Below are 11,170 nucleotides of genomic sequence, written 5' to 3'. Positions count from 1 at the left end.
ACATAATTCAACATCAGACTGCTTCAGGGGAATCCTGTACACCGTAAATTGTGATGAAAGTATTAAAGGTATAATTTTTGAAACACAAAAGCCCTTTAAATGATAAAATGTCTTCCTTGTAACATTTAAATTCACTTTATTCATCTTTATTAATCCTTATCATATGTTTTCCATGCTCAGAAGAAAGCTGGTTGCCATTATTTGAATTCTTTTCTAGTATTTATGTATTATTGAATACTGTCCGTTATTTCCATATCCTTCTTCATGCAACTTCGTTAACCATTGAAGTCCTAGGCCTCGTAATGTTTTAGCTTTGTTGTATCTTTTTTGTTTGATTTAAGAATTCACCTTATCGGCAATACAATTAAAATGAAGTGCTTTTCTACCTCAAACAACTTTGTTTCATTAAGGTGGCTCATTACATTCACAGTTTATTTTAGTTTTCAATGCAGCGCCTTTTGTAATGTAGATGTCAAATATCCAGATGGGGTATTGATGTCATAAATATTTTTTTTAGCTTTTTTCTTTAGTTTTTGTTTAATTTTAGTGATTTTTTTTTTCAAGTTTTTTTATTAACAGAATTTTAGAACTGTCAGTGTCATATAATGGGCATCATCCAAAGACAAGTACACAAGATGAAAATACCTCATAAAACATAATTATAATATTATTACCAAAATAAAATTCTCCAAAAAACAATTAATGTCATTATCTTTTTAATCTATGCATATAACATTAAGAAAATGAGTTCTGAAAATACAAGGAATTTATGTTCCTAAATTATATGTGATAAATTGAATGAAGAATGTTTAAACGAGAAGAAAAATTCAATTAAAAAAATATTAGGTATAAAAAGTCCACTTTCAATCGTTATCTTTCCTATTTACCCCAGACCCAAAACACTTAGGAACATTTGAACATTTCATATCAGAACAAAGCTTAAATAGCCAGAGTATATCTTTCAATCAATAAAGCAAATATATAAATTAAAATAAAAACAGTAAATAGTGCAAGTAAATAACTTTTTTACAACAGAGTTATAGATTTTAAATCGAATTTCCCCTATACAAATATGACAGTGTTTGATATAGCTCACTGCATACATCGCTATGAATTGCCCATTACTTTTTTGTCGAAGATTTAACCGTTATTTTCTTTTGTTTCTGCAATTTTCTAAGTTTATGCATAATGAATCCGTTACTTTGTTTTCACTGTTTTTAATATCTATTTTTAAAGCTTTTTAATGGACAGGGTCATATTATAGGGATATCTGTACAATTCGTCCCAAGAAGAAAACGGTCGACACAATGTAGGTTTATTTTTTTGTGTAGTACGTCATCAAAAAGTTGTGTAATGAGCCTCCTTAATATTTTTAGGAAAGTTTGGCACGTATTTTCCCCGGTGATTTAAATCTTCATTGGAACACTTATATTACTGAGCGATTTGATTATTATCACATAGTGAAATTAACTTCCTTTGGCGTCTTCATTTTGTAAATTTTATATTACATTATCAGAATTACAGATTGTAAAAAAATAAAGTTCTCAAAAATATATTTTAAACAGTGCCAAATAAATGCATGCACATGTTATATCCAATATTGTTATTCATTAAAATCATGAGAATTTTTTTCCAGGACTCGGTCCAACAGTTTTGGGATGCCAGACGACAGCTTTAATCATCATTACCCTTTCAACAATTGTTCTCTTGTATACTTTATGCTGCAATAAAGACGATCAACAAAATAGCGTGGGTTGTAGTCATAAATTTGGATTGTGTTTTATTTGTCTTTACCCGCTTTCAGGTATAATTTCATATACTTTCGTTCAACATATATATGTCCTAATAAGAAAATGAATTTTTTCCAAACAAATTTGTATTCTAATCCGATCTGTTTGCTTTAATCGATGCCTTTTAAGTTCTCAAGGTTAGAAGTAAATCTGAACGCTTTCCAAAACAGCACAAAAGCTTTCACTGTAAATACATTTTTTAAAACATAAAACAATACTGGAACAGCAAAAAACAATAAAATTATTTCTGAATTGCTCTTGAAAAGAGGAAAACATTTGACACTGTGACCTTTATTTTGATATTTAGATAATTCATAATAATATCGACGACGCATAGTTAATCCAAAATGGTTATTTCATTTTAATGGTGGTATTCAGACGTGCTTGAGATAAAAGATACCACTGAGTCTGACATATGAGTTTTATATTTAGATATTGTTCTTAGGAAAAAGTCGTTATGGTAATATAACAACCAAGCTTTATGAGAATTGCGATGACCTGTACTTTTTTTCAATCGTCTACTTCCCTTATTGGAAAGCAATGTATCTTTATCACCCGCATTCTCTGTTAATATTTCTCACCTTAAACGATACGCAGGATTGAACATCTTCTACGCATTTGAATTTCTAAAAAATGTAAATTATTGTTAAACAAATTGATGAAACAGATTCATCCAGTATCATTATTTCGTAAATTGAATTGTCGCTACAATGAACTTGACAGCAAATACAATTTATAATTAAGTCATATGCTGTCAGACGTTCTTCATCCTATTCTAAGACTACATTAAATTTTGGGGGTAAAAATCCCCCACTGGGAGCACGCAGTCGGTATCAAGGGTGTGAAAGGAATTATCAATTCTCTATGGTTCATGATTCCACATCGGATGTTTTGAAGTCATCATGGTTTTATTAATTTTTGAGCTTGGGAATGGTCTTTTTGGTCTTATATTTCATTGTAAACTTACATTTTAATTTTGGTGTATACTTTCCGTAATTTATATATTTTTTATTTATTGATATATAATTTTTTATTATCAATTGAATTGTCTTTCATTTCAAAGGAATCATTAGTTTTTCTGGATGTATGCTTGTTGTTGCAAACTATAAAAACCACGAAAAGAGCTGGGGTTTTCATCTTTCTCTGGCAGCATCATGCTATGTCGTCCTTGAGGTATACTAGAATATAAAACTTACTATGAAATAAAAATCCAATATTTATTGATGCACATGCGTAATTGGAAGAGCAAATATGTTCTAAAATATACTGAGAATTTTATGTATTTTTTAAATTTAATTTTCTTTTAATTTGATTAAAACTTGCACTTCAAATTCTAAATTACAAAAAGCATAATGAAAATAGTTGTCCTAAAAAAAATGAGTGATATATCATTTAAATATTATCCTTAAATGCCTAAATATATGCAACTCCTTGTTTAAAAAGATAATTTTTTGAAACAACAAAAAAATTTTGTATTTTCATTTTTTTAAGATCTTCGTATGCTGCTATACATTGTACAAGCTAGGAAGGTCAGAAAAGGACACAGATATCGAGGATATACAAAAGAATTCAAGTAATAATGGCGAGGAAGAAAATCAATTTGGAGCATCAGCTCAAGACAATGAAACAACGGTCCCTTCCGCTTGGGGAGGTGTCATTTTGGGTCAAGTGCAAGGTCATCACCAATTAAAGGTTACTAGCACCAGGACGTTTCTGATCAGGAAGCTACAGGCCACGAGAGTTTTCCACATCAGCTGAATGTTATCTACATTGAACGTCTAGAAATTTATCAAAACTCAAAAAAAATATGTATCGGGAAAATGAATTTTAGCAGTCTTTATTTTGTGTTAAAATTTATATAAAATTTCAGAATATTGACAATGTTATGTTATTGTGCACTGTTAAAACATTTAACACAAAAAAGTCAGCGATCAGAAAAAACGGCCACGGCAGCTTGTGAGAGAGCGTTCGCTTTGTGATCTGCAGACAGGGTTCGATTCCATTTCGTGGCACTGCGTCAAACATAAGACATAAACATAGGCAGTTACTGTCATTCGTCACCTAAGCGCTCAACAGTAAAAGTGAAAGTCACTAAACTTAAAACTTAGATATCGTGTCATGGCAGCTAGGCGTTGGCATGATAAAGAACCCCCACTGTTCAATGGCCCTGAGAGTCGAGTACAGCAAAACTCGGTTATAACTAAGTCACAGGGACATATGAAATTACATAGCTTATTCCGGAATTCGTTTTAACCGTATAAGAAATCCATTAAATTAATATAGCTGGGGATCCAAGATGAGTTCGCTACATCTGTAAATTCACAATATCCGTGTTCGCACTAAATGAGTTTTGTTGTATAGGGCTACATTTAAGACATTTCACTAGCATTCGGTGACGTCTCCGTATGAGTGAAAAATTCTCGATTGGGATAAAGTACTTTCTATACTTTCAAAATCATGTAAAAAGGTCTTATTTAATAAGATAATTAATATAAGAATGGGCATTTTGAAGATTGTACTATTTTTATTGAATTTATCAGGTAAGAAATATCAATGAAGTACCGTGTTTTCTTAAAATTAAAAGAGATAAAATTGCAATGAATAATTTACTGAATGAGAAATTTTAATTTAATTTTTGATCTCAAGGATTTGGAAATATCGATAATTTTCTTGATGAATATGTGTCCCTAAAAAAAACCAGACATTGGTTCAATTTGTGGAATGTTCTTTTTTAAGAGTATTTGTTGCATCTTCAAACGACAACGCTTTACACTGTTCCATATATGTTACGGAACCTGTTAGTAGTAGTAAAAGATTTATTCAGGTAATAAAATCAATGAATGATACAGGGTGGTACAAATATAATTAATCCATAAAAGGAAAAAAAAAACCTAATAACAGTGATAAAATTTCAAAAATAAATAAAAATTCCAAATACAGGTGTCCTTTTCCGAATGTTTAAAATATAAAGCAGTTTTTGACATTTATAAATTTTATGAATAAAAATATATGCATTATAATCATTGTGATATCATGACATTAATCAATAAACCTAAGGATAACCCATGAAAGCAAAATTGCTTACTTCCAATAGGGTCCTTTTTATGAATAAATAAGTGAATAAATAAAACAAAAAAACTTACTATACAACAAAATTAAGTACGAGGGTGTAGACAAGATTTTGGCAGATACATCAAATCAAGGCACCTCATTCAGATAGGACAGGTATTAAAAAACCCTGTATCAAATTTGAAAATAAATAACACAAAGCATTTAAAATAAAATAATACATTCATAGATGTTAAAAATCAAATATAAATAAATGAATTCTCTTCACAGCTTTTAAAGTCCTCCATTAGATGCTTTTTTACACTGTTCTTAAAAGTTTTTACATTTTAAATTCTTAATAAAAAGAGGCAAGTCATTCCAATATTTGATGGCATTGCAATAAAAAGTTTTGTTCAGTTCTGCACGCAGCACTGTTAAGGCTTACTATGAGAAATCAATGGAAAATAAAAGTGCAAAAACGGGAATTGTTTTTAAACATGAATTTATTTCTATTCATTTATTCTATTATCATAGATTTTACATACTTTTGTAAATAGCATAGTATAACATACTCTGTAGTGTATCTAGCTTGGTCCCATCGATGGACATTCACGTGATGAACGCATAGTAAAGGTAAACAGAATATAGGTCAATAACAAATTTCAATATTGTAAGGGCATACCCTAATTGAAATTAAAAATTGAAGCTATTAATTGTTTCTGTATACTTTGTACTTTCTGAAAAGTGCTGCTGCTTTGAATATAATTCGCGTTTTAATACTCAAACATGTAAAATGTTGAAGTAAATAGACCAATGTCGAAATATGTTAGAATTTTACCAAATATTTTGTGTACTTATAAAATCACAGCCTCGATTTAAAGAAAACAGCAGCACTTTTCAAGTTAAGGAATATATAATCTTTATCTATATTAAAAAAATGGTTCAGATCTATGCAGTGTATGCCCTTTCGAAAGTACCATTTTATGAGTCATCTCGATGTAAAATATACGTAACCTGTGCATAAAACACGACAATGTTTACAAGTTCATCGCGATGAGTACTTAGTTTTTAACCAGCTACATGGGATTGAACTAGCAACTTTTTTGAATGCATTGATAAGTTATAATGTTGATAATTATGCTAATACTGTTAATAGTTGCAAATTATCTCATTTCCACGTATTATGAGAACTACATAAATGTCATAATTTTGTGTGACGTCATAGTATACTTTTCCCGTATAAATTAGGCCCCGCCCCCTTATTCAAGCCTTAACAGTGCTGCGCAGTGCCCCCTTTTTTTAAATAAAAATTTCAAAAAGGAACCATTAAATCATTCACGTTTTGCATGCAAAAGAAAGGATTTTTTTTATAACTTCATCAATTTTTCCGTGTTTTCAGCGTAAAAATACAAATAAATGGGAAGTTTATATCAATCAAAATGTCAATGCGGATGCGCAGGATTTTTTTTATGGAAATTTCTAAAACTTTTTAAAGATTCTAAAATATGTTCAAACCTTGACTAAATGTTACCTTCTTTTCATGTTTTCAAGAATTTATCGCAGACTAATTGAGTTGATACTATATTTTAATCATTATTTGATAGGCCGTATTTAAAATGAGAAAACGGAAATTGTTGCAAAGTGTGAAAAAATAGCCCTTTGTAAAGAAATGAATATGGTTTGTCATGCTACACATTATAAAAATCATTCCTTTCTACCTCTATAAAATAATGTAATAATGCAGTTAAATAAAACATTATTCATTGCTTCTCATGGTTGAATTTCTTAAATCCAATAAATATAAATTACTTTCTAACAGAAGTAAATTACATTGTGGCCATCTAGATTGAAATTGAATTTGGTTTGATCAAAACATAACACTGGTCTTTTTATTCATAAATATTTATATGAAGGATGAAGGAAGGATGTGATACGATAAAAAGCGTTGGAAGTGTAACAGTTATGAAGTAATTATAACCCCGTGACAAAATTTGCTATAACCATACACTGAAAAAAAAAGTAAAAAAAAGTTACGAACAAAACATGTCACCATTGACTCTGTACGTTTCCCGGTCATGGAAAGCTTGAGGCAATATGTATCGAATAAAACAAAACGAATATTATTCACTTGCACAGCTTTTAAAAATTAATAAAATTGTTCAAATTAAATTACGTTTGATATAAACTCAAGGAGGATCATGGTGATAAAACTAGCTTTTGATAATCACGACTAAAATAATCAGACTTATGCCTGCACAACCTGAGAGTATATGATGCCACATTTACCAAAAAGTGACAAACTATTTAAGACTTAATTAAAGACCCATGTGATTTGAGATACAGTACGTGCCTGATAGAAGTCCATTTTTTGTAACCCTGTCTCAAGTCTTACATGTCGGTTGGTTTTTAGTTTAACAAAATTACTGAAATGTCATTTCAAAGAGACATTGTGTTTTTTTTTACTTACGTTAAAATATTTTTGCTTGAGTAGAATTCAATAATTATTGGGGCAGTTTACGCTTTATAAATCGCAAAGACCCATGTAATTTGAGATACATTACGTGCCTGTTGGAAGCCCTTTTCTTTGTTACCATATCACAAGTCTAACATCTCGTTTAATTTCTATATAAGTAAAAATACATGTATTGAAATGTCATTTGATTGATTGATTGTATACTGTTTAACGTCCCTCTTGAGAATTTTTCACTCATTGTAATTTGAAAGAGCCATTGTGATTTTTTTTTTACTTCAGTTATCATAGTTTTGTTTGAATAGAATTCAGCAATTGTGAGTTATAGGGGTTATTAACTTCAGTAAATGTTAAACTAGTGGAGTAGCAAGATTTGTTTTTAAACGCCCGTATGGCAGCTCATGTTGAAGAATGAAGTTTTGTAAATGCAAATCAAATTCTTAGATTATGGTTAAATCAAAACTAAATAGACTCATACATGCAAATGCTATTTTTTGGTTTTTAAAAATCATGCAAACCATTTTTCTATGCCATTTTAATTAATCATGTCCCAATAGGCTACTCACTCTCAAAAGTAAAACCAACATTTAATTGTATTCCATTTTTTTTGTTAGTAATATTGATTGATACTGTATGCAATTCAGATAGATATTCAAGGGGAGAAATCTTGAATATCAATCGTAATTTATTTTCATCATTAATATGTTAATAAATAACAAATACTTATTCATTTTCATTCTTGACAATCACATCAAAGAAATTATCAACATTTTATCATAAAAAAAATAAAATCAAATTAAATGCGAAACCAAATAAGAGCAATAAAGATAGCATAAGAGGTTAGTCTCGTAGTATCTGCTAATAGTCTCTCAAAGTCTTTTTTTTCTTTCTGTATTGTTGATTCTTTGCCTTCGAATCGACACTGTATCATATCTCTTAATATATAAATATGGGGTAATTTGTTTTAAACAAAGGCTTTTTTAAATTAAAAAAATCATAGCACAGGAGGGTGAAGGCTACGTATGGAGGTTTCTATGCAAGATAAATATCTAAAACCCATAATTTTACTACGTACTACACAGAAAATATTTATTCTTGATTTCTAAAAAATTCTTGGTACCAACGATAGTCAGAACACATTATGACGTCATATTATCATGTCATCGACCTTTACTACACAGGTTTATCAGAAACATCAACAAAATTGGTTCGACAAAGGGGCGTAATGGACTTTGTCTTACAGACAAAAGGTATAAAAAGACGCAGGATACTCCAAGGATTAAGGATATTTCTGCACAAATGACGAGACTGCCATTGTTCTGTTACTATTCATACAGTTTTAAGTATAAAAGGATAAAAAATTCACAGTATAGAGTAAGTTTCCTGATATTTCTATCAATCAAGAAAGTGCATAGGACTTGGGGAAGATGTTTACTAGAATAAAGAATGTTCTTCTTAATATTATACATTATTTATTTTGAATAGGAGATGCCCTTTTGCCGACGCTAATTTGTTGATGTGTTTTATAACTTTGAATTGGAAAGAATGTACACACTTAAATTTATACACTGTGGGTATTAAGTAGGTATAAGAACATCAATTTACAATCACTTTCTCTCTACAAAAAATATACAATTTATGCAAGTTTATTAGCTCATGTGCATTGAAACAACATCTATGTTTAGCCTTAACTCACATGCGTATAACAGAGCATAATGCAAAACTTCGGGTAATTTAGGAAAGGCATATCTTAGATTTTTCATCTTAGATAAAGGAGAGTTAACCTTTCAATGTTAAAAAATCTAACCACTGTACGTAATCTATTGACCAATGGTGTAAATTCTACTTTTAAAAGAGCCTTTTGTAAGTCTCAGTATTGCCTGAAAATAAAATAGCGTGTCGCATTAAAATTAGTTCCTCCTTGCGTTTGTCTCTTTATGAGATAAGTTGAAATATTTAAGCAGAATGTTCAGTAAAATTAGTAATTCAGTAATTCAGTAATTGAAAATATTGTTTTATTCCAAATTTATTTTAACAAAAGGTATAATTCCAGATGAGAACTAAATCAGCATTTTAAAGATATTGATAAATTTGGATGGAGCAAACATGAATGAAAAAAATATTATTACAGAATAAATAAAAGAGTATATGTATGCAGTATACATGAAAATCCTGTGTTAAAGTTATTAAATCAAAAGTATTATTTCAAAGATAGAAAATAAATTACCCAATTTTATAAATATAAATAGCCTTGGCTCTTACCTGTGTCAGTTCTTTACTATATAACACAAAATCGTCGTCATCCATGTTTTGTTCATTGAAATGATTATGATAAAACTGATTCCTGTACTTGCGGATTCTCTCAATGTCGTCACCCTGAGTTTTCTGTCCGATAATTGGCTCTTTTCCCCAGCCTTTAGTGGGCGGAGGTACGTTGCTTCCGAAATTTCTTAATAATTTGTACATGATTGGGACATCAAAGGAAGAGGACTCTACGGCTGACCCGGAGGCTGTGTGTAACAGGAAGAGGAGTTTTGATTGTTTCAAAAATTGATGATACTTTTGTCATTTATTTTACGATAAGTCTTCTAAAAAAGTATATCTCAGTCAAAAACATACCTTGATAAACAACGCCAACTTCAGTAGCCGTTAATCGAAAAGGACCATTACAAAGGAAATCCTTGTTATCCTTAAGACATATTTGTAAATCATCTGATGGAAATATGGAATCAAAGTACACCTGCATGGCATCCCTTCCTAACGTCACAAGCTTTCGAAGCTTGTCCTTGTTTGTCATTGGAACTGTCGTCATAACAAATCCATTTAAACGGGTTACATTTAAGTATTGCATGAATATGATAATATTTTATAAGCTGTATGTACGAGATATGTATATACGAGAAAAATTAAATGAGTGTTTACCTTTCCCTGATTTAGTACATGAAAGAGGTGGCGTTCCCTATAATGAAAATGAATCTTCCACTTGACAAATGTAAGGAAATCAAATTTCAATTGTAATTAAACATCAATGCCAAAACATGATCGCTAAAAAAGAACATTCCTTAAATAGCTTGAGATGTATAAACTATGTAGAAGATAAATGATCTGATAACGTTTCATTAGATTCAGAAACTCACCTTTTTCCAGAATTTTACCAAAGCATCTTCGTTTATTATATGAATTCCTGTAAATCCATGCCTTGGACATAATATTTGACCTTTCTTAGATATTTCTTTTTCATATACGTAGCACCCTTCATTATCGCAAAGCACATTTTCATTTGAACACTGGAATGCAACCCTGTATGCAACTTTTTTGTGAAATGTGCTTGTTAAGTATCGAAGTCTCTTCTCAAGAGTCTTTCTAATTTGTATCTGGATACGAGCATCAATAGGTGAGTTTTGTGCTCTAAAAATCTGGACTTGAATTGCAGTTGGTGTTACAGCCAATGCAATTATGTAGTCTTTGTAACTAAAAAGTGCTATGTTTTTATACAAGCACGGGATGCCCTCATCTTCCATCACTTTCCACTCTGTTTGCACAATACAGGCAACTATCAATCGACAGTAGAAGAAGAACGGTAAAAATTGGAAATGAAATACCAAAACTGAAGATTTTGTTTCCATTCCCCGTAAGAACTCTTCTTTCGTGTTGTCAAAGTTTCTTTTGTTCATACATGGGACGTAGTGTTTCACTCTTCCCATCGCGAGTAATCCTAGTCTTTGCATGTATTGCAAAATTATCTGTTTTTCCTCAGGCAGCGTATTCAAACTTTCCCAAATTCGATCCAAAAAACTGTCCTTAAGGTATCCAGTCTGGTTGAAGTTTTGCCAATCTCTACCAGTTTCTGCTAAGTCTCGGA

This window comes from Saccostrea cucullata, unplaced genomic scaffold (assembly GCF_032062105.1).
Source record: "Saccostrea cucullata isolate Sc308-1 unplaced genomic scaffold, CSIRO_AGI_Scuc_v1 ctg6458, whole genome shotgun sequence".
NCBI lineage: Eukaryota > Metazoa > Mollusca > Bivalvia > Ostreida > Ostreidae > Saccostrea > Saccostrea cuccullata.
Note: the sequence above shows the minus strand (reverse complement) of the source record.